This window comes from Lepisosteus oculatus, chromosome 12 (assembly GCF_040954835.1).
Source record: "Lepisosteus oculatus isolate fLepOcu1 chromosome 12, fLepOcu1.hap2, whole genome shotgun sequence".
NCBI lineage: Eukaryota > Metazoa > Chordata > Actinopteri > Semionotiformes > Lepisosteidae > Lepisosteus > Lepisosteus oculatus.
This window is the reverse complement of record NC_090707.1, coordinates 23,737,274-23,763,435: the sequence shown is the minus strand read 5'-3', so window position 1 is coordinate 23,763,435 and position 26,162 is coordinate 23,737,274. Positions and strand designations below refer to the sequence as shown.

Below are 26,162 nucleotides of genomic sequence, written 5' to 3'. Positions count from 1 at the left end.
CGTTGGTAACTCGAGGTGCATTTTTTAAAATTTTGTCTGTCAAAGGTTGAACACATAATGTATTAAAACGGGGGATTCTTTTGCAATATAATAATCAACAAATCAATAAAACAATCACTGACACTTCTCTAGATTGTTCTCCAATGCATTTTGTTCTCCACAATCCTGATTTCAAAAACATGTTAAGATTGAATTGCAGGAAAGCTTTGTCTTGTGCTTTGGGAAAGGGAGTAGGTGAAAGAAGAAACACTGTACTTAATCTTTGCTTGATACAGTACATGTGAGGAAACACACAAAACTAAAGTACTTGTAGCTGCCAAAGAAAAGTTTAATTTTGGGTAAATTAACATCTAAGATTAAATGATAGATGTATTAAACAAATTTCAGCATTGTAGGCCTCTGTTAAAATGTAAGGTATTTCTTTAAAACATACATCCTTATGGCATATTCTTCTAGAAATGTGCAATGTACAATGAAGACAGCCATCCCTTCTTGAAAACCCAAAACAGGAACTAATCTCTGGCCTACAGTCTACAGTTTGTGACTAAAAGCTTCACCCTGGCACTTTCCCTCCCACAGCCATTGGGTGAGCTGCCCCTCTTCACTGTAGCCGACGTGACGTGTACGGTCATATGTGAACAGCTCCTGAGGACCCTTTTGTTGCAGTGTGCATCTTTCCAGAGTGCCATCCCTACATAGCCTGACAGCAGGCTCTAAAACTGTCAGCCCGAATAAGTCTCCTTTACTTAAATCTCAGACTAAATTACAGTCAAGCAAGCGCACATAGCTCACACTGTGTATGCACAAGGCACAGAGGCAAAACTGCCTATCGAAATAATTTGAATTGTTCTTGCCTTTCCGTTCGAATCTACAGTACAATGGAGATTAAAAAATGCAATGAGGAAAAATTAAGTGCAGTCCTTGTTGAGGCTGACCATGGAACAATGGGCATATTGACTGTTAACGGTATTACCAAATAGGCAGCACAAAACTGAAATCAACTACAGGCAGTTGGAGACAACGATATGGACAATATCTAAGCAAAGTACCATAAATCATCTTTATTTTAACAGTATTGGAGGAACAAACCTTACGTTTACATGATATTACTTAACCTATATTATATCATCCATAGAACATTCAGAAAAAAACTATACCTTAGAAATGCTATTAATGTCTTATATGACTGTGTCTTGGTTCATATTGAGAATTTTTGTAAAAACACTTGAGCATATGTCACACCACAAAGCTGGGTTTATGGATTAAATGTTACTATTGATGACTAAACATAAGGAGACTCATTATTTCAAACATGGAGCTTTACAAAATCATGGCTCGTACATTGAGTAATCTGATCTCAAATCTCACAAAAATTATAAATCTGTAATTTAATGTTGTAGGTCTGGTAGAATATTTCATTTTCAGCAACGCCTGTAAAATATTGTTGGCATAAAGTACCAAATTTAGACTTCATAAATTAAAATTTTGTTTATATCTTTAGAAATACATATTTGTAAAATAATAACTTCTGTATTTTGTAATTATTGCATTAAATTTAGAAATACCCAAACAATAAAGGTTACAAGACAGTAGAATTAAGGACAGCAAGTGCTTCATTATTTTTTTATAGTTGTATGTTTTTAGAATCACAAGCAACACCTATACACAAAACAATCATTACCTTCATAAATAAGTGTATTGAGACTTTCTTACATAAAATGTAGGATTAACAAGGTCATCGTCCTTGCACAAATAGAGACAAAATACATGGATTTTCAAAGAATGAAACAGTATACGCCATTCAGTAAAGTATTACTCAGAATTACATAGAACTATACTGGGCTCATTATGTACGCCACATGCAAAAGTAAACCCAATCTTCTAATCTATGTTTTGTCATTTATTACCTTTAACCTTTAACCAATCACAAAAACACCTCTCTGAAAATATCAAACTATTTCAACCCTGTTAAAATCTGCATATTTCCAAGAGTGACATGAAGCAGTTCTTCCAGAAGTGTAGCAATTCTGAAGGTGTATTATGTTATTGCACCTTCCCAGGAACTAAAACTGATTAGATGTAAATCAATTTCTGTCAGTCAATCACAACAATTCTTAAAAATCCTAACAAATATTGCCTAAAACAGTTCATTCATGGTCTTCACAGAACTATCGTTAAATCTGATGTGATAATTATTAATCCTACATATTTTATGTATTTTGAGATTATTATATTGGTTTCACAAAATATATATCATATATATATATACTTAGCATGTTAAATCATAAGGCAGGTTCTATAAAGCTTATTCATTAGCTTTCAAAACAGAAATAGTAGCGTCCAAATTTCATACTGGGATATTGCCCTTCATATTAAAAAAGCCGTAATTATTCAGTTATAACTCTACTAAAGGTCCTTCAAATATAATCAAAGTAGTATTGACAAATAACCCTATTGATTTATACATATAATGTATCTACTGTAACAAATACAAATATTTTGTCAGTTCTTAACAAATATTCCCTTAGAACTGATTTGTTTTATTTGAAAGACTTTACCTTGGTGCAGCTTCGGACAGATGGTCACCACTTTCGACGTTTGCAAAAGATTAAAAAAAAGCACAGAGGGGTATTTTTTCCTCTTCTTTCACTCTGCCCAGATAGTAACCGTAAAACCTCATTGGTCTTGGGATGTGGTCATATGACTATGGCATCAGTACACGTGATCTCACAAAGACAAAAAAAATCCCCTAAATCCTTATTTTGCTGCGATGAGATGCTCCAACACTGGCGCTTTTATCATTTTTAGATCAGCTCTTATTATTTAAAAAAATGAACCACATGCACATAGTGGATTGCCCTGGGGGACTGACAGACTGCACCACTGCTCTGGCACAACAGAGGTTCCATCAGATGACATAGTCAAAGGGTCATCATTGCATCTCAAATAATTAAATATTTCAGTTCCTACCATGTAAGCATGGACCCTACGATACAGTATTTACCCATCAATTGACTTGACTATGCTTTGCCATTTCACTAAGACCCTTGTTTCAGCCTTTACTTCAACTATTTCTCATTTGACACTTTCACTTGATATATTATCTAGCACTTTTTCCATTTAATGAAAAGGAGAAAGTAAGGCTCAGGAAAGCCTGCTGACACTGTAGTGAACCCCAGACATCATGCTGTACTGCTCTACTAATCTCAGAATTTCTGGGATTACCCCTTTCATTGTTGCCATGTTAGGATTATTAATTCATGGAAAAATCCAGCGTGAAGTGAAACAAGTGATCAAAATGGATTTTCTTTTCAAAACAGTTTTGGGACATAGAAAATCAGAATGAACCACTTTACGTCACGATGGCACTGATTGAAATCCATCACACTTTTAATCAAATAAGTTGCTGTGTTTTCAGTGTGTTTGTGTTAGAAATAAATTAAATATTCTGAATCCTTCAGGTTAGCTTTACTTTAGCAATCTAGAAGACAGAGCAGACATCAAGTTTGATAAAACATAGTATTTTCCATGTCTTTCTAACTCTTTTCAAGGCTTCAACTTGTCCTTAGGTTTAAAGGCAACATAATTCAAACACAATTTCATATGAATAAACACATTTTCCACTTGTGTAAAACAAGAAGACCACAGTACACTTCACATTTAGTTAATTGACACAGGGTTACATTAAGCCTTATTTAATGAAATATATTTGTTTATCAATGCTTGTTACATACACATATATACAGTAGTATAAAAATTAATAATTAAAAAAAATATGTTTAGCCACATTGTAGAAAAGGCCATTAAAAAAATCTGTCAAGCCATTAAAAAAAATAAACAAAATAATATTAATGTTGCAATTATATATATTTACTGTAATGCCACATTTTGAAGAATTAATGGTAAAAATAATACCTTTCCAGTATATGTTAAACACTCCGGTAAACAAATAAATTATATTAGGTTAATATACAGTATATATTTAAGCTATGATTTGTAACATTTAATACTGCAGTTTATAAGTAAAAATCTATTTCTTTAACCATGTAAAGTACCAGTTATTGCAACAATCAACCTGCAATTATACATTATTTAATTTGTATTCTGTAATATGTTGAAGTAATATTCTTCTGCTCAATTTTCATAATTACAAAGCTCAATATTATATGTTCAAATAAAATTCAGAAGAAGGGCAATTCTACATAATATTGTAAGAATATGTACTATATAGTGATTTATAGTCTTCTAGTATTCATGTAATAAGTCCTTTCATTTACAGTGCACTCACTAAAACTTTAAGCCTATTGGAAAAATAGCACAAATAGAGCATTAAATGTGCTCTAGATTCTGCTATAACAAGGAATGTCTAAAATCTACGCAGAGGACAAAACATGATGTCAGCAATAATCTACTTTAAATTCAAACTGTCTTTGAAGGACTACCTTCAGACGCAAAACTTTACCATTCCACACAGAAACAGAACGCAACTTTTTTAGGCCCTGAAACTAAGAGAGTAAGCACTCAAGGTGGTTTTGAGTACATCACACACACAGCAGGTTCAATTCCAATAACAGAACAGCACCAAGCTCTTCAAAAACTGTTAAAGAGCGTTGTTGCTCCATTTTAAATGAGATCTGAAACAACTTGAACACACTCAACTAAACATATGAAGATAATGATGTCATTTGGCACAGAAGCCAAAATTTAACATTGGTAAATCGATCATTTCTCCTCACCTGCTCTTTTTCTTCCCACAGGCTTCTACGTGTTCTACAGTTTGGGATTAGAACTGAACGTTGCTTTAATGTTTTGTTTTGTTTTTTGTCTACATTATTCATAGCAATAAAAAAATTAAAGTATAAAAAATGTAGCTAGTAAAATTAGAAATCTTACCAGCTAGAGGGAAGGTTCCTTACAATGAGGTAGGATCACTAAAGATGGGACACCATGGGCACACTGAGGTCCAGTCTGGTTGGGCCTGTCCTATAAGTAAACTAACCCATTGCCCCCAGCAAGGTGACTGGATTTCCTGCTATGGGAGGGAGAGAAAGTGTTGGGGTCAGGGTGAGGGAAGGCTTTCTTTCATCTCATTGGATTGATATCCTAATTGGACTAGAAAGGCGTGAAGGAGACTCCAGCATTTAATGATGGGAATGAGAACTGTGTTTTGGGGATATTTGTGTGTCTGTCACATTGCACAGGGGTGGCTACTGCTTCGGTAATAGAAATAAGTACTAGGATGGCCTGGACCAGTGATGTTAGAAGAGCGGGCCTTTTTATTAAAATATAGCACTTTCTAAATCAATTATTTGACTTTAGCTGTTATTACCAACCGAAATTGACCAGTTAAAGACCACAGGGTAGGTGGTAAATATTCTGCCATTGATTGCTTGACTGGGAGAGCACTGCACAGTATACGACAAATAATTAGATACAAAGAATGGAAATAAACTTTTTAAAAACAGCAGTCTATACTTTAAAAAGCTTAACCATTTTTCTTTAGACAAAAGGATACTTGTAAAAAGCAGCAAATTTCAATAGATAAAATTCCGCCCATTTTTATTTTCAAACATTACAAAAGCTTTTCATTTTAATCTTCAGGCCCAAACATATTGTTTATGTTGCAGTTGTCTATTTTAGTTGTACTCTTACGTTTTCTGTGTAACCATAGTGTACATAGCCATTTAAAAATTCACAAGATCTGGGATTATTAGGCAGTTGGACAGTTGTTGTTTTTGTTTTTTTGTATTTAAAAGGATTTATCCAGGAATTAGAAAAGCTCAAGATTCTTTGAATTTTCAAATGGGAAGTGAGCATGCAATACATTTACATTACATTACAGAATACATATAAGACATTTTAATCATCATAGTATTTAATATTTCTCAATTTTCCCTTGACTTTGCTACTATCCTTCAAGAATTAATTTACAACTAATGTCAATCATTTTGTCTATAATTAGTTTTAGTTTAAGTTTTAAATGTTTCAAACTCTTTGGAATGCTTATACCAATATATAACAAATTTAATTGAGAAACTAAGTAGTGTCTGAAATGATTGTCACCTGAATTCTTAAATAGAATTTTAAAAAATAAAATACATAAATACCTAAATAAATTTTATTAACTATGAAATGTAAGGTGCTAATTTCCGCTGGCATTCTGTACAGTGTTGCGAATAATAACTCGGAGAGCAAAATGTCTACAGTATGTTATTAACAAAGCTAAAATAATTTTAGTAAACAACGGAGGGGTTATACTCAAGGGATTAAAACAAATGGGAATTTTTTATCTCACATAACAACTGCTAATACTAACCTACAGCTCCTAATCTTTGCAATGCCCATGTCTGTGACAACAAATTCAGAATTTAAATTTATTTTCATCTATATTATGGATATTTCACATTATTTAATTTGTCTTGTTGGGGTTTGTAGAGAATAAGACATAATAAACAAAAATAATAAAAAATATATAGTCTGGGATATTGTAAATTACATATTACACAATTATGAAAATATTAAGACCTACATTATCCATAAAGATGAATCTACCATTGCAAGACAACATTTATGCAATGAAATACTGTATGCCATTTCTACAGACCCAACAGTCTTTGAAAAGTGTGAAGTCCCTTTGGTTTTTGCAGTGACCAAACAAGTGCTTAAGAAATAAAAAAAACCTTGTAGCTTTAAGGCAGAACAAATTCTTTAATAAAGACAGAATAGAAATAAAAATAAATGTTTTGAAGTTTCCCCACTCTCTAAAAGCTTTTACATCAGAAATGTCCCTTACAATACTCTGCTAATGGAACATTTCGCCTGACCTTCTTTTTTAGTTGCCATCAATGCTTTCAATAATGGGTATCCCTTTAAGCTAAAACCAATAATTAATAACATCAGCTCGAAACTTTGCTTTCAATCTGACCATGCCATCTCAACCGTGTTCATTCAGTGCACTGGCTTTTGTGTGATGAAAAGTACAGTATGCACACAATGAAAAGAGTGTCCTGGTGCTTTGCGTGATGTACACAGCTGTATAGCAAGTCACGCTTAATGTGTAAGTAAATACAGTATACTGAATATCCACAATAATGTTCCATTCTCTCCATGGAGAGAACTTTCGATTAAGCTTATGATCTTTGAAGCAGGTTGTGATGTAAGGGCTAAGGATAACCAAAAGTGTGTTTTTAATCAGCCAACATGTATTTGCATAAATGTCATGTCATGTCATTTACCAAACCGCTTTATACCATACTGTTAAATGTCTAATGTCAAATGTTAATGAAATCAAATTCCCGTGACTTTTTTCTGTTTGAACACTTCAGTGGTCATTTGATGATGAGAAAGGGTGTTTACTGCAAAGGCAGATTTTAGGTGTTTTGATTTATACTGTCCTTAAATAAGTACAATTTACTATTAGTTCCTGTATTAAAATTACTTTTCTGCAACTTCCTAAAGTGATTCTAATATATACAGTGCAGTATATACTGTATATATTACATTTCAAAAACATCAAACTTTTGAACAATATTTTTTCAGACAGTAGAGTACAGTACTGTATATACAGTATATGTTTTTTTACATCTGTTATTAATTCAGACAGTTTGGTGTGGATATACACAGTTAATTTACATAACTTTAAAATTAACATTTAAAAAAAATGTTTTAAGGTTTTGATGGATAAATATGTGAAATCTCAATACAGTTTTCACACAAGACAAATTATGTGTGTTTGGGAGTAAAAACAGTATTTTCTACAAGAATAAATCTGCTGTGGTTATGTATGATCTGTTTTCCCATTATTTAATTACTAAAATTCAAAATATTGAGTTGCTATTAATTGCAACTTAATAGTAGCAATTAACTATTTCATCATGAACATCATGAAATACATCGAACAGCTATAGTATAACAGTAATAATAATAATAATAATAATAATAATAATAATAATAATAATAATAATTGCTTACACTTATATAGTGCTTTTCTGGACACTCCACTCAAAGCGCTTTACAGGTAATGGGGACTCCCCTCCACCACCACCAATGTGCAGCATCCACCTGGATGATGCGACGGCAGCCATAGTGTGCCAGAACGCTCATCACACATCAGCTATCAGTGGGGAGGAGAGCAGAGTAATGAAGCCAATTCATAGATGGGGATTATTAGGAGGCCATGATTGGTAAGGGCCAATGGGAAAATTGGCCAGGACGCCGGGGTTACACCCCTACTCTTTTCGAGAAACGCCCTGGGATTTTTAATGACCACAGAGAGTCAGGACCTCGGTTTTATGTCTCATCCGAAGGACGGCGCTTATTTACACTATAGTGTCCCCGTCACTATACTGGGGCATTAGGACCCACATGGACTGCGGGGTGAGCGCCCCCTGCTGGCCCCACTAACACCTCTTCCTAACACTAACACTTACACCTCAGTACAGTATGTACCATTATTTAGAAACATAGTTTTATTTTTTTATTTAAATCAAAATGACAAACGGTTTCTGATCTCCCTTTTGTAAAAATCACAATTGTGCTTATTGAAACTTTAGTAAAATGAGTGTATTGTAAAGATGTACAGTATGACCGTTTTTCTGTCCACAACGTCTTCTGCATTTCCTGGGATAAAGGCTGTGTCATCTATCAACTCTTAAAATGCAAATATATACAGACTTCTGAATGCTGCATGATAAATAGCATAATATTTTCATTCACTGCAGCACTGTATTTCATTTTAACTGCATAGTCCATATTACTTACTTTGAAACACGTCAATACATGGGCTATAATACTATTGCTTTGCATTTTACATCTACTGTAAGTAGTGCACGAAGTCAGCACTGTAGCCCTATTATCATTTTTCATGCTAGCCTTTAATCCTGTGCAATGCTTTAGACTGCCATAATTCTTTCCCTCACTTTTTGGAGCTAGATTTTCCGAACTAGCTAAAGAAACTCCAATGCAAGATTTTAAATTTCTGTTAAAGGATTATTTTAATTTTAAGGAAATATTATGATAACAAAGGATGTGTTTCACTGTAAAGCTGCTTCTCTCATTAATATGTCTGAGAAACATTCCTCAAAGACCATCCAGAGGGTCGAAAGAAGTATTTTTGTAATTCTGTAATCTTCAAATTTAATTGTAAGCTTTACTAGAGGGGTGTAGTTTTAAAGGGGCCTCTTGAAAATTGATCTCCTCCTGTTTTTAGATCCCCTGCTCAAAAATAATAATCTTACCATTTGATCTTTTAGCAAGTTACTGGCTTTTCTCATTTCATGTATATTTTTTCCATTAAATTAAAGGAGCTGCAAAGTTCTGACTAGCTCTAGCTAGCTAGTCTGACTAGCTAGCAAGTCACAGAATAAGCTTTCCAGTCCCCAATGAGGAGAAAGCATCCCCATAGCTTGATGCTACCACCATCATAGTAATTAGTGTTCATTCTGGTCACTACTTTCGCAGTCCCAGACACCAGTTTTAAGAGCAATAAACTAAAGTAATCCTAAAAAGTATTTAATAAAAAGAGATTAAATAAGACAGACATTCTTCAAACATGCAATCCACCACAGCCACCTTATGTTTTGTGATTTCTGTATAGTTTTTAGAGATTAATTAATTTCATTAATTAAAAAGCCTCCTGTTCTGGTGACTTCTTTGATTAAAACTGGAGATCAGTGTGGCATACTTATTAAAAGCAGTGCTAGGGGATGTCTGAGGTCTGCCTTGTCTCGAGTTTCATTCACATCAACAGTTGGGGAGAGATTAATGTTGTAATCTAGTGGTAAAAGACTTTAAAAATCATGCAACTTCATAAAAAATCAATAAATTCCTATAATTAGTCCTGCCTTGATGGAAAGGACACAAAATATAGTATTGTGACTCTTTTTATTCCAAAAAGTAAAATATCCCTCCTCAATAATTCTGTTCTGAAATCTTTTTGTATTCACGTTATTAAACAACTTCATGGACAGCTTTGTCATTCTTAGTGAACATCTGTATACCAGTAGAAAGAGAGAGCTATTTGGCAAATCATTGATACAGGTATGTAAAGTAAATTACATAAAATGAAAGGCAAATTAAAAAAATGAATTAAATAATTGTAAATCACTGCTTTACATAGATTCCAATCAGGCCATACTAAAATACTGCCTATGTACAAAAGTCTCTTTGAATCAGTACATGAATAATGTACATGACAAATGTTACCTTCCAGCATAGATGGTTTAACTTCAAGATAATTCCTGTAGAACTCTGCTTGGAAATCTTTCTCTACTCTCTACTGTTGGTTTCTGCAGCTTAATATTAAAAATAAATTCCCAATGTTAAGTATATCTATTGTATTCATGTAAGAGATTTAAAAGTACATCGTTACACAATGAAACATTATGGAAAATAATCGTATGAATGGGAAATGTATTTCTATTGAAAGTAGATACTGTATATAAATAGAAAATGTTTTTCTCTGTTGAGGATCAGTGTCTAGCAGCTCAAAGGAAATATTAACATTGTCTGTGTCACAGCTTATGAATACAAGGCTATGGTTAACCATGGCATAAATGCTCTATCATACTTTGCATTTAATGCAAGAAAGGGAACCTCATAAATCTGCCGAAATTTTAATTAAACTTTATTCTTGTTAGGGTTACAATAATAATGACATAAGTTCCATAAACAGTGAGTTCAAAAGCTAACTACGAAAACTAAACAGTGACAACTCAAAAGAATGGTAAACACTATCACCAAAAAAGGAAATCACTTTAATGAGCTGAGCAAGAAAGAAAGAGAGACACATGTTTTGAAATGTATTGAATTTGAAGTTTTTAATACTCCAATGCTTCTGAAAATCTTTCGGGTCAGCTCTTTTTTCATGCAGTTTTTACTGTTTCTATTTGGAGCATTAACATCTATTTACTGCCCGTGCCTTTATACAAATTTTACATTTGATTACTCCCACACAAAAATCTACTGTACCATGGGCTGAACATACTGCAAAATGGGTGATGTATCCTTGTCCAATCAATTAAGAAATATAAAAAATATTTTGAAGGAGTGCGGAGAGACTGGGACTTTGTTTCATGCTTGTGTTTTTCACTAGCTTTAGTGTTTGCTTTGATATGCAGTAGTGATAGTCCCCTGAGCACAGCAGCTCTGCGGCTGTTAATGCAGGAGGGTGGAAAGCTGCTGCGTCCCCTATGCAGCGTATTCTGAATTAGAAAGGGATATTGGTGCTTCTGTGTGTGTGTGCGCGTGTGCAGTTCATACGGACAGAGGCAATGTTTAATGTCCCACTGAAGAGACAGTCAGTTTGAATCAGCTTCAAAGTGGATTATTAGGGGCATGGAAAGTGCTTGGAGGCAAGGCAGAGCAGATAAAAAACATACAGCACATACACTGTTTATTCTTTTTTTCACATTTTGACCAGGTCTACTTCTTCCGTACACAACCTATATCTCAACATATCCTGTCCATTTTAACCTAAAAATTCTCAATTCAAAAACATTCCTTAAAAACGGGTATTTCATTAACTCTTAATCTCATATTAAGAGTGAATCAACTCCAGTGATGGGACTATGTTCCACTCATTTGGCATTTCTAATCTTCACTCTTTATTTAATTGTTGAAGTATTTTCTCAGTTCTTTACCTGATCTACAACTGGTATTGCTGCTAAGGTGTGATACCCAGGTAGGATGGAGCAGGTCTTTGGAATCCTACAGAATTAACAGATCTATATAAATGCAAGGAATTAATAACAGTAATCCACAGGTTTAGAATAACAACTATTGTCTGTCTATTCAGTACAAAATGTTTAAATGTTTAAATTTCTACTCCAGGTTTATGTCAACAGTGGTGCACAATTTTTTTGACAATTGATTTTGACAAAATACAGGTGTCATTTAAAAGCTTTAACGCCCTTCCAGTGATAACCCATTATTTTGATTACATGTGAAATATGCATTTTTGAGTTATATGAGTTTTGTTTTCATTTTTAATCAAAATGTGAATGCTCAATCTGAACTCTTCCATTCATTTTCAAATTTTAATTCTTACTCATTATCTAGAGTTAAAGTTATTCTGAGATGGGTAAAAAAATTAACTTTCAGTTTGTTTCTTTCCATTGTGAATGACATTATTCAACTTCAAATTCACACAGTAAATCAGTAATGAATGGTCCTTTTGACGGTTTTAAAAACTAATATTGATGACGTTGATGTAATTTTACTTTGAACAGATAAGTAAACTAAAACGGTGGTGTCAGTCAAGAATGATTCATATTTATGTTGATAATGTGAATAAAACCAAAGATCCAGCTACTTGTGATAGTAATATGTCAGATTTTCAACCTCTCCCCCTTAATCAATTTATAGAAAATAATAAATGAACATTTAAACTTTACAGAGAATGTCAATTGCATTTTTCAGAAGGCTAGTCAGCTTGTATTTTTGACCAGGCAGCTTTAAGGGTTTGTGCTGAGTAAGAACATTTTAAAATGTTAGAAGAAAATGTCCTTACTTTTGGTATGATGGTGTGGCAGTAAAGGGAAATTGGTCCAACTGTTAATATTGCTAGTAAAATAAATGGTTGACCACAGAAACAGCTTAAAGAACTGTTTTATATTGCAATTCAAAAGAAAGTTCAGCTTAACATTGATGACCCCTAATACTCTCATTCCCATTTCCAACTGCTACCTTCAGGGAGGCATTTTAGAATACCTATGGCCAAGAAAAATGCATCCAAGAAATCTTTAGTTTCCTATGCAATTAGTATATTAAACACAGTTAAGTGACTGTTTCCTATGTAGAGCAACTGGATTTTGTGAAATAGTAGTCTAGTATAGGCAAAACAAGACGTGTGTGTACAGTATGTATTACTGTATGTCTAAGACTACTGTTTATTTTAAATGTGTATTTATTTTATGTTGTGTTATTTGTTTTTGTAGGTTTGTATGGTGATGCCAAAGAAATTTCCAACCTTTTGGAAGGACAATAAATGTATAATTTATCTTAAATGATGAAAACCTTTGTTCCTAAAAAGCTGTTGTTCCAATTAAATTTTTTTTAATCGCTGAAAATTCTTCTTAGAAAATTGCATAATGCATTTCACAAGTCAATAAAGGTCATAAAGACAAATGAGCTTAATTGCTTTCAACCCAGACTTAATATTTCAAAGTGTGAAATGAATGCACTTAATGTGAAATGAGAAAAGTATCATTTTAATAATCAGTTGGTGTTGATTAATTCTAAAAAGCATCAGCTTGCATCTTCAGAAAAGGCATCCACAAAACACACGCACATACTGTATATGACACAATGCCAAACAAACAACATAGCAGTAGCTGCAACATGGCCTCACACAATCAATGCAGTCCAATACAGATGACCATACAGAAGGGTACAACAAGAGTCCATAGACTATACTTATCAATTTGTTATATGAAAACTGAGCCAGGTGGTGGAATTTCTTGACGTATACTAGGATTTATCTTTTAAAATATCCTAGGGTATGACTAAACTAATACCTAATAGTAAAGATTCCAAGTTTTTGGCTTCTTTCAATGGTAACACTGTATCTTCTATTTAAAAATGTATTATGTAACCAATTGAATAGTTATTTTTAATCATAACTTCACAGCTCTTCTGTTGATTAAACTAAGGGGTTGCCTCTAAGGAGAAACTGCCAAGTTGCAGAGATAGTTTTGATTACAAAGGACAAATGATCCCTTGGGAATAAGTAGACAGGGTTTCCAATGTTTAGCCTATGGGGGAGAAATAAGGAAACACTGTTTTAAAAAGGGAACAATTTACAAAGAGAATTTTACCATACAGTGCAAGTCAAGGATCACACTGCTGCTCCTATTGAATTTGCAAGCCTCTTGATAACATTTTTAATCAATATGGAAATATATAAATCACACTTTCTAAATACTTTCTCAATTCCCTTCGATTGTTTTGTCTTGAATTGCAAGGGGTCACAGGAATAGCAAAGGTAAAGACTGAATGTAAATTTTCATACAGCATTATTTGAGGTAAAATACATTGCTTCATGATAAAAATAGCAACCAAATGAAAACAATGATAATAGATGTGTCAGGTTATTAACACTTAACAAGTCAAGCTTTGGTAGTTTGAGTGCCTAAAGTATAAGGTTTCACTTTGCCAGACACATAGCAGGATTTTTGTTTTATATTTGATATGTAAAAATAACAGTATGTACTGTATAATATGGATGGATTTTTACAATAATATGATTGTATCTTCATGCATTTTTTTCCTATTCTAAGGTACATCTCTTAGTAGATGCTAAACTACTCTGATTTGTTACTTTACGGCCAACTATATTCTATTTGACAGCTTAAAATGTTTATGTTTTGAAATGTATTATTTAAATCCTTGCATGAAAAAAACAACTGAAAACTAGTTTTTTTCTGTGATTAGCTACCAGCCACCAGAGAGGGCTATAAATAAGGAAGGTACAGGGTATTAAGAGACAATTTGATAATAGAACTAAAGCACTGAGGTGTAGATAACTGAGGTTCTGCAATGTATTCGGCAGTATAATAAAATTCCTTTGAAGAGGAATCAACTGACTCAAGCAGTTGACTTACCAATGTAGTATCGGGTTGCTTAACTCTGAACATAAATGTAGATGTTTTGCAGGGAGGGAGGGTTATCACAGCCTTGTTTAGATAATTAGTTCATCAGCCTTTAGACTTCTTTCCAGTTTGATATCCGGCCCATTCTACAATAAATCAAAAGGATCTGGTCAGTTAACTTATTTTTTCACTGAATAACATCCAACACATAACATAAGATTAAATATAATCCAATAAATATAAGCACATAATATACATACTGTACAGTGTCTTGCACAAATGTTCATTGCACGATGATGACCTATTTGCTGGATTATTACTGATTCATACACATTTTTAACTTTTTGAATGCTCAAACTGAACACTTTTATGAGTGAAAGAAGTTAAAAGTTAGCAAAATGTTGAGTGCATAAATATTTACCTCGCTGACTCAATATTTGTTGGAAGTACTTTTGGCTGCAATTACAAGTATTTTGTTGGACTTATTATCTGAGAAGCTGGTCAACACACTTGCCGTCTGCTGACTACTGTAAAGCTCTACTCCCTGGGGTTTCTAAATCCACGTTGAACAAACTCCAGTATGTCCAAAATTCAGCAGCTGGAATTCTGACCAGGGCTAGTGCAAGTGATCACATTACTCATGGATTCCCTGCATTGGTTTCCTGTCAGGTTTCATGTCAACGTCAAAATCCTCATGGTCACCTATAAGGCTCTGCATGGCTTGGCAACTCAGTACCAGTCTGAGTTACTATTGTCCTACTCCCCACCTCACAAACTGCTTTCCTAATTCTGGTCTCCTATCTGTCCCCCAAGCCTATCTACGTACTATGGGTGACAGTGCCTTCTCCTGTCATGCCCAAGAACTCTGGAATTCAATCACCTTCCCTAAGGTGTTTCAAATCTAGACTCAAAACCTTGTTCTTTAGAAGGGCCTTTACATTATTATTATTATTATTATTATTATTATTATTATTATTATTATTATTATTATTATTATTTGGATAACTTGTGAATTCTGGATTCGGAGTATTTCTTTCACCAGTATATCTTTACCATATTTCACCAATAAAGTCTCCTCCTCACACTTTTTCCATGTATTTCTGTTTAATTTTCCAACAGCAGTGAAGGCCAAATTAGGGGCTCACAGCAGTGATCCTAGACCATCACCAAGTGTTTTGATTGTCAATTCACCAAGCTCTCAATTATTGTTTAACTTAGTCAAGACTAATTATCATCCACAGGCTGTTGACATCTATTAATTTTTGAAGGACTAGAGCTCCCATGCATCAAAATTGGACACCACTAATTTAGTTCTGCTCTGTAACAACTCACAGAATGAACAGGCAATTAGTTTAGAATGAACAACAAATAACAAATAGAGTGTTTCCAACCGAAAAGGGAAGCCAAAAGTCTCTTGGGTTTTCTCTTCCAGGTCATGTGACCTTGTGCTGCCACACTTCTAGAAGACTTTGAAAAATTCTATACAGTATGTCCAGAGGAGATTCACCTGAAAAGAGAAATGCATGTGAAACTGAACAACTGATATACAGTACAGTAAGTGTGTTACAGTCCTCCACACCAGCTATTAACAGTAAGATTTTTGAAATGGTGATCATGTTTATCTTGCAATTACCTGAACACTTTCAGTTCTCTGGACAGTCTCGGCAGTCAGTTTGAGAATGTACCGAATTGAACAGCTTTCCCCTTTTCAACTTGACACAATACAAGGAAACAAGTGAAAGAAGGTACAGATAAACCTTAATAACATAATGCACAAATAAAACACCAAATCACATTTAAATCTCCTGTCAAACTCCCTAAATACTCTGAGAAATTGGAAAACACAATATTGGAAATAAAATGTATAAATAAATTGCAACTTAAAAAAGGATCTTATTCTTTATAAACTGTTTTTATTTTAAAATAGATTATTTTAATTAACTTTAAAAGAAATAATCCTTGGATGGAACAGGAAGTTACATTAATTTAAATGACAGAAGTACTTTAATTATAGTGCAAAAACGGCACTTTCACGTAGCATACTGTATGTATTGTTATTTCTAAATCAGAAAAAAATATATCTTTTGTTAATTGGAGAAAATTGATTAATTTTTCATTTATATTTAATTTATAAACCTGTGCATTTCACTGAAATATTGTGAGTGGGTGACTTGCAATACAGTTTCCATTTAGGATTAAAATCCACAACCTCTCAGTTCCGAGTCTAGAAATCTAACTACTCCTCCTCCAAGCAATTGATGGAAGCTTGGTGAGTTCAGTGGTTTTACATGATCAACTTTTATTACTGAAATACAGTCTCAACAAAATATATATTTTGTGAGGTATCTTAACTTAGATTTAATCTTTATCATGGAAAAGGTTAATCAAGATTTCACCACACTATAAACTTATATTTTAAGGTAAACAGCTGAATTACAAATGCAAAGGTGTTTATCAAATATGTTTCCTCTTCCTTTGGAAACTGTAAAATCAGGTACTGTACCTACTTAAATTGTGCGCTGCACGTCTTTTAGCTGCAGATTTTCAGCTTTGGGAGACCATTTCCAAAATTCAGTTTTATCAAAAGAGACTTCTGTTCATAGCCTAAAAAAAGAAATACATTGTCATATTTCAATATATGTTACACAATGAACCAAGGTGTACATATAGTACTTATGAAATAAAAGTATAAAGTAAGATGTTAGATATCATTAATCTATTGTTGTTTCTACCAGCAATAGACTCCTTAGGATCTCATAAACTTGTGTACATTCTATACTGTACCATGTTAACTGGAGGAATAAACGTTCCCATACAGAATTTAGAATGAGGATAAGTCATAAAATGGCTATTTAAAGTTTAAATGCAATCAGTGCCAAACCCTCATTCAGTTTTACTTTAACACCTGCAATATTTTAAAGGTTCAAATGAAAAAAATCTAATATAATGGATGTGTAAAAAGGTGAAAAAATATGAAGACATCAATCTGTTTAGCAGTGGTTAATGAAAATTCAATGAAAAAAATGAAAAAAACATAATCTTTCAAGAGCATGATCACATTGCCCCCTACTGTTGATTCAATTGCACAGCAAGAACAAAGAAAAACATTGATGTTGCAGGCAGAGCTGTGCAGATTATGTGTTTGCATACATAATAAACAAACTTTCTAATTCAAGAAATGAAATTAAAACCAACATGATAGCAAAAATCTATAATGTGAAGAAAGGTTTGAATGGATAGATTGCACTATAGTTTTGGGTTGCAAAATTACACTTTAAAAATGGCTATGGTCAGAATAAAGGTCTTGTTACATACAAATCATACAAAAATTTATAATAGGGGCTGGTCCTTATTATATGTAAATTATCTTATAAATACTTTATTAATTAAAATATAATATGACATTTGCAATCCCTGATTTAAAATGTTACCAATGAACAAAAAGGTTTCATGTTTCATACCCTGACCTAATGCTTGAAATGTGATATACATGTAATATCAAATACCAAGCCATACAATACCATTGTAGATATTGAGCATTATGTACACGAAGCATTATAACATACTGTACATATTCCATAATGGTGGTTTTGATCTCTCATTTGGAAGAGCTTGACTTGAAAGACCTGGAGGTGAAACTCTATTATAACATACTGTAGCATTAATTCAGCGAGACTCAGCAGATGAATCAGATTATATTAATTTTTAATGATTTCTAAGAGCAAATGGGCTCTTTCTATCCACTTTTGTCAATCACTACTTGACCCTCAAGGACTTGCTTTCTGAAATGCATCACTTACACTTTATGCGGCTGCAGATTGAACAGCAGAAGCATTTATTTCTGAGAACATCCACATCATTAAAAGTTCATCCTATTCACGTATGGAAAAATAGCTGTACATTTGTGTATACCGGCCAAAGTTTATTAAAAGTTCTAAAATATTATTTCAAATATTCTAGTCACTTCACTCTGTCTCCAAAATTGTGTTTTGGGGAAAAAAGCAGGTTTTGTAATTCAGGTTTTTTTGTAAGATCTGTTCTTTGGTAAATGTGAAGTAAGGTAAGAATGTTACTATAAGAGTGTTCTGGCGCACTATGGCTGCCGTCGCATCATCCAGGTGGATGCTGCACATTGGTGGTGGCGGAGGGGAGTCCCCATTACCTGTAAAGCGCTTTGAGTGGAGTGTCCAGAAAAAGCGCTATATAAGTGTAAGCAATTATTATTATTATTATTATTACTATAGTTTAGGAAGATTATTCCAGTTGTACTAGATGCATATATTGTATTAACTGTGTTTATTCAAAACATATACAGTACACAGATGCAATTGTTAAACTAAGAAACACAATATTTTGTTAAACTGTTATACAGTATAATTTTCCACTTCCAAAAGTAAAAAATATGGTTTAATTACTATTTAATATTTTAACTTTCTAACATTTACCAACTCCTGAGAAATGTACAAAACTTTATTAGAAATCCAAAATGATCCTCATGCTGCAAAACTAATCTCAGCACAGGGGGAAAAGTAGCACACATCCTGATTAAACACTTTTGCATTTTTGCCATTTTAGGCCTTACAAATTATTTCCTTGGAAAGGAAATTAATCGTGGTTTCGTGGGAGACTTAAAGCAAATACTGCAAGACTGAAAGAAAATCACAAAACAATTTTCAATTCCGGGCAGGACCAAACTGTTTTAATTTGTGTTTTTATTTTCAACTGCACTCATTGTGGTGTTCCAGTTCCTGGGAACTACTGAGAATGAGACTTTTAAAACAAAACACCATAGCATTGTACAAGTGTGTTCACAAATAAATAATGAACCTGCATTACGACTACAGAATCTTAAAGACTACTTATGAATTGTACATATACCTTAGGATGAAAAAAGATAAGCATGATAAAAGAAATACAGTGCCTTTCTTATAAAATTTTTGATCAGTAATCATAAATTAGGCAAGCATCTCAAGAGAGCAACCTTCCACAAATTACTTTGGATTATTTATTTATAATTATGTTTTCAAACCTTCCTCCAGAATTAATAAAATGGAACATGAACTTTTAATCTTTTTATAAATCTTGAAATATGAGATATCTTGTCTCATATCCACTTATGACTTAATTAACCAATTTCAATTTTTAAGTGCAATTTCATCACCTATGTCATCAAAAACAGTCTCGAGATCCTTAATATGATACAAATCTTGTTTGAATGTATGCACGTGAGCCCGTTTCCTATGCTTTTTTGTGAGAATCCACATGTACTGTATACTATATGCCTCCATCTTCAACTTGATGTTCCTACAGTTATAATGGCCTATTAAAATAAAGTAAAGTGCTTTTAAAAATATTACTCATTTTAGGCGATGAATGGTTCATCTCAATTCAGACAATTCTGGAGCAGATGGCCTCAGCAATTTAACAAATGCTCTTATTTATTGATTTTTACTTAATGCTAGCTAGAGAAGAATCCGTTTTGTTCCTTTTCTTTTCAATAGAGATTTCATTTTCGTCTGTAAATTACACTCATTTGGTTAAATGGATAATTGTGGAAAATGAATCTGATTTTGATCCTAAGTAGGTTTTTATTGCCACAAAGTAAAGCAACAATTAAGGAAAATATTAATTCATTCTTCACACCAAAGAATTTAATTAGTGTGATTACTGACAACGGAAGATTAATTTGGACCACCTCATTCAGTCAAAAGCATTTTATAAACTGAATCCTTTTTCATTCAATTCCAATTAGGGAGTAATGAGGTTTTACAAAGAATATGTCACTCAAAGGCACACAAGAAACATTAACAACTTTCACTAATTTATTTTCAGTAGGTGCAGAACTTCACCAGTGCTCTGTTATTCAATTACTGCTACAACTGAGTAGATGTTCAGGTCTAAGACACACTATTAACCATTCACGAGCTGGGTAGTTTGTGTTTCATAGCTAAACACATCTATTAACAATGCAATGATTTAACAAAACATTTAAAAAACAATGGGATAATGGGTCTCTTGGTTACTTTAGATGGGCTGCTGGTGACTAATGATGCATGTCCCAGACATGCTCAATAAGGTTCATGACAGGATATCTTGCTGATCAATCCAACCTCTCTATTTTGTGATTTAGCATGCCTTCTGTACTCATCCTAAATAATGGCTGTTAGAAAAAGTCTCGCTGTTGGGTAGAAACAGTAATCTCAGTGCATAATATCAGTGAGGGTGGCATTTCAGATGATATTTCAAGCTGTACTCCACTATTTCTGAATCTTCTCCAAAACATAATGTACCATATTTCATTACATGTTGAACTATCTAAATGACTTACAGACACATGGCTGTTAAAAGCAAAAATACTCATCAACACATGACCTTTAATCTACAAACACTGGTACATTATTAATAGCATATAATGTTTGCATGAAATGTGCTTATAAGGTCTGTATGGAATCAAGCATGGGACTTTTCATTATTAATATTGTAAAGAGTTTAAAGTTTTAAATCCACTGTGCTCAAATTCAACATGAGAATGTTTACAAATTAGTGGAAACTGTTTGGTCCTTCTTGCAAGATATAATATAAACTTGCTACATCATTAATCTTCTCTGCCATTGTGTTGGACAATTTTGTCCTCTGTAAATGAGTCACAATATTCAACAGACCCAAATCTAACTAAAGTAAAAACTAGTCTTTCCAGCTGCTGCAAGTAATGTCTGAAAAAAGGACGCCTAAGGACAGATCCCTACACAGAATGCAAGGTGACATCTTGAAAGTAAATGTTGTGGATTAAAATGTCTTACTTTAGAAACATGCCGGCATGTAAACAATGAAATAAAAATTACAGGCCCAGTTCCAAAGCTTTAAGAGGACTATGGAATGTGGCACATTACAATATTTTTAGAAACCCATGATTTGCTCTTTTATCTTTAACTCAATACTGTTGTCTTAAGCTGCAAGATATTTCTGTATTTAAGATAGATTGACCCATCAGTCCAGAATGCATTCTTGTTTCCATGGTATTAGGTAAACAGAGAAGACCTGACTTCCTCCCTGGATAGGACAGCAGTGCATCACAGAGCCTAGTGCCTCCCTCCATTCATGCAGCTGGGTGTACTGAAGGAATCTGAGTAAAGTACCTTGCTTGAGGTACTGTATAACAGCAGTATTTGCAGCAGGGACTTGAACCCAAAACCCATCAGTAATGAATGCAGACTTTCCCACTTTGCTACATTGTCCCCTCCCTTGTCTTTAGAAGTGTTTTTTTAAACTGGAGTGCACACAACCCCTGTTGGTTCACAATGCCCTTTCTTGGGGTGCAAGACATGTCAGATTTTTTCACAGGCATGTAAGTACAACTACTGTACCTTGTTTCATCAATCCCAGATTCTTTAAGGGATTCTTTGAGGTAAGAAAACAATTGAAATTTAGTTTTCAGATATTTTAATTTTACTGTGAAATTAAAATGAATAATTCTATCTCTTTTATTCTATAGTTATGATATATTTCAGATTTAAGGAACTAACCTATTTCTGTTACGAATGTTATGCAATAAATGGTTGCATAGAAGAACAGTTTAGACTGGAAAAACAGTGGCTAATAGAAAAATGTTAATTATCTAACGTTATTTCTTGCATACATCATCCACTATAATACTGACCTAAATTCATGGAGTGGATGATTGTGAACATTTAGCAGCACAGTTTTCATAAACACTGAAACATTGAAATGTTTATTTTTCTCTGCTTTTCATTTGGGTTTAAGTAAAACACATTAAAGTTAATGCAGACATTCAGTGTGATTGGAATTAACTCTGTAATCCTGTTCACAGATTAAAAAAACACATATCAGCTTCTCTTTTTCATAAACTCAAGTGTAAATAAACCTGCTGGATGTACATTATTCATTATACATTCAAGTTCACAGTGTGTTTTGGAGGCTTTTGAAATCTAATGACAGTTTCACCATTAAAGAGCAGCATGACAGGTTAGGTGTCATTAAAAAAGGATTAAACTATAAATAACCAAGTAGCACTTTGGTTAAAAATGGAGGGGACAAAATAAAATACCTGAAAAACATCAATTATTTTATTGAATGCTTCTACTAGTAAGCATTCCAAAGGATTAATCCTTTTACAGAATTTGAAAAGAGAGAGATTTGGCAGCAGTCTGCTTAGCCGTCTCTTTTAAAATATAATTTCTTTTTGGCATTAAAGTTTAGATCAAAGTCATTTAATCCTCATGTTGAGAAGTACCATTTAATGATGAAGAAGGTATTTGGCCAAGTGCACACATTAAAACATTCTACATCAGTTAAAGGTGAAGTCATACACTGTACTGTACTTCTCAGCAGCTGGCCAAAATAATTAATATAACTGATTTCACATGGACCATCTAACCCTTGGTTTAAGCATTTATATGTTTATTTAGCATTCTGATCATAAAGAGACTGCACAAAAACGTACATTGAAAGCATCGGCTTTAATCATCTACACAACTGTCATTTACTTTTCCTACAGTAGGTCCTTTAGACACACCACTGTCAACCCTGAGCTTTAGTTTGCTCTGATGCACAGGCTGTACAATTTCAACCCTGTGTCTGGCCCTGCTACAGATTTATACCATTACTCTTGCATGTGACATTGATCCTGGACATATTTATGCTTGGAGAGTTACTTGTTTCGCCAGCTCATCAGAATGTATTTTATACTGTGTGTGTTTGTGCTCTTTTGAAACAGTCTGCAGAGCTAAAAATAAAAGCAGTGCCTCAAAAAAGAATGCTTGCAGCTCTTGTATGCAAAACATGCAAGAGCCACGGGACTTTTGGCAGCAAAGCTGGTAACATTGCATCACCACAGCCTTTCATCAATACAATGGGTGTAGTAATGCCTACAGTATAGAACTGTATCAGCAGTTGACTTCTTATGTCGGCAGAAATGAGCAGTAGGAAAGGGGGATTACTAAACATTATTTGTTGTAATATTGTTAATGATTTGAGACATTTTAAAATGTGTTTGCAGTTCACTTAGATAAACCATTCATGATTTTATGATCTTAGGTGCCTTCTAATACCATTGCTAATGTCAAAATGTACATTTACAGTACTTTATGGTAAAAGTATACAATTCAATTAAAAAAGTATCAAAATAACTATTTTTTTAAATATGATTCTATAGCCACAATATATGTGTGTCCTAAGAATAATATTTACCACTACAATCATATTTATAACATCATTTCTATACTTTTCAGAAAATCAATAATGCTGGCATGTGCAGCCCGTGCAATCAATGTATTGTTTTCAGGGTACTTAAAGAGCAGTTCACTACTTTTTGTTATCAAAGCTCTAATATTTGCAAGAAAAAAAAACCTTCAACATTCTGTCATACAGTACTTAATTAAATATATGCATTTTGCTAATTTCTCCTGAGATTTAAGTTTGTCTTATAAATAATGGAGAGAAATGAATTCAGCATATTTAAATGAAATTTTAACAATTTTTTAGCATTTTTATTTTCATTTTAACAAGCCTACTCAGAAACTACAATGCAATATGTTTTTAGTTTACCTGTTTTCATTTATGTAGGTATAAAAGTAGCTTGCTGTACATGATGCAATCTGAGCATGTGAATATAGCTGCTGAAACAGCCATATTAAAAAAGAAACGCTGGCACCTGTCTGACATTCTCAACCTGCTGGTTATTGACCTAGAAACTTAAAACCCTCAGAGGCTTCACAAGTTTTTAAAAACGACCAGTTCTGTATTTCCTGTGTTCTTTACGGTAAAGATTGGGACTTGGAAAAGGATGAGGTAAAATATAGAAATGAAGAAATTTTAAAATGAATAGTGCTGTAAGGTTTCATTTTTTTTTGCTTTCCTGTCCCTTCTGATCATAAAAGGCCAGAGGGAATTTTAAACATACTTTCATCTCTAATCCAAAAATAAATGTGTCCAGACCTGAGCTGGGGTCAGTTCTATTCAAATTCAATTTAATCCAAAAATAAATGTGTCCAGACCTGAGCTGGGGTCAGTTCTATTCAAATTCAATTTCCTCTCTGGATCAATTCATTTATTTTAGATCCAATTCCTTTAAGTTCCTTCAGCAGCAATTTCAATTCTTTCCATTTGTGTACATAGTTCTCTGCCAAATTTGTAATTCTTATTAAATTAAAATCTTATTATAGCTTTAGGTCTTAACATTTTAGAATTTGGAATTAAAAGATAGGGGACAAATCCAAAGGAGCACTTTGAAAATAAAATCAACAAAGATTCTGAAAAATAACAAGTGCCCAAAAAAACTAAAGTACTTAAAACCTATCCCATTTCACCCCTCTTGTTCCTTCACGTCTGTACATAAACCCCCCCACCGGTCAATATCTCCTAGCATATTAGCTTCCAAGCCCCACACTGCCCCTCCGCCCTCAATTCAAAACATAGACAGCAAATTCTCCTCTGGAATCCCATGAACCTTGCTTCTCTATACTCAACCCTAAATACAGTGACATGGAGACCCCAATTTATATCTCCAGCAAAGGAACACTTTCAAGCCCATGCTCACCAAAATATTTTTGGTGTAATAAGGGCTGAGATAACTGAGATTAAGCACACAAACCTCACCAGTGTCAGATCTTTCAATTTGTTTTCCAACCTAGTACATGTTCTACTCATTCCCACAAAAACAAACATTCCTATCACCTTTGCCTACACCATGGAATTTCTATATACGGTAACTGTTCCTCAGAAAAGTTTCCAAATGTCATAAAGGCACCTCCTAAAACTCCAAAAAGACATCCTCTTAGTAAATTCTTTTAGAAAATTATATAAATACAGTATTTCGTATCTCTTAAGTCAGACTTCAGTAAAAAGAAATACAGTGAAGGAAACAGTAGAGAAAAAAAAACATTGAACCATGCTTGGAGTCATTATCTAGCCCTCTCACATTAATAATAATGACTACAATGTTGGAGCCATTGCAAGAAAAGTAGATGGAGAAAAAAATGAAAAAAAAAACATTTCAAGGGGATATTTTCAAGTGTAAATCACATGGGATTGCGGCCTCCTTAACCTGCATTACCACGCATACCGGTCACGTTTCTGCATGGCCTGAAACCCATGCGGGAGCCATGCACAAGGTATGGCAGATTGTTTAAACCTGTTGCCAATTAATCTGTCAATTACCTAATTCTATTGAGTATGTAATTGTGCTTCCCCGACTGTTGAACGCACGATCATTTAGCTATCTTCCCTCTCAGCTTCTCAGTGTTTCCTGTCTCTCTGTGTTTCTTCTCCCAGTTCTGAATAGTTCTTTTTGACTTGGACTTTTGGTGTCTCCCTACCTGGTGTTTTACCCTGATCTTTCGTTTATATGCTCAGAACTTCACTCGGATGCTTGCCCAATCTTTGGAATATTCTCAGTACTATAGTTCCTGATACACTTCCTTTGAACTCAGACTTAAGGTCCACAGACCTTTATTGTGTTTGCATGTTGACCATACTTCATATTAATCAACGAATGGACTTATAATCCTCCTCCAATGGCTGCACCCAGGATGGTGAGCACAACACCATAAAACATAA

The 26,162-nt window shown here is 33.6% G+C and overlaps 1 protein-coding gene across 19 annotated transcripts in view; it reads right to left on the bottom strand.

Annotated features, from left to right (window-relative positions):
• The window catches only part of pcbp3 (poly(rC) binding protein 3), an 86,357-nt gene that overhangs the window by 43,508 nt on the left and 16,687 nt on the right, over positions 1-26,162 (bottom strand). For 15 of the 19 annotated variants that reach the window (XM_015359299.2, XM_015359305.2, XM_015359300.2 and 12 more), the window contains exons 2-5: positions 17,096-17,192; positions 16,222-16,300; positions 15,980-16,095; positions 14,601-14,734 (exon numbers count right to left, since the gene is read on the bottom strand). The gene's annotated coding sequence lies outside the window, so the exon portion shown is untranslated. Of the gene's footprint in view, positions 1-2,558; positions 2,664-4,736; positions 4,864-4,893; positions 4,987-14,600; positions 14,735-15,979; positions 16,096-16,221; positions 16,301-17,091; positions 17,193-26,162 lie in introns of those variants that run through there. The other 4 variants (XM_015359294.2, XM_015359296.2, XM_015359297.2 and 1 more) reach the window with 4 other exon arrangements.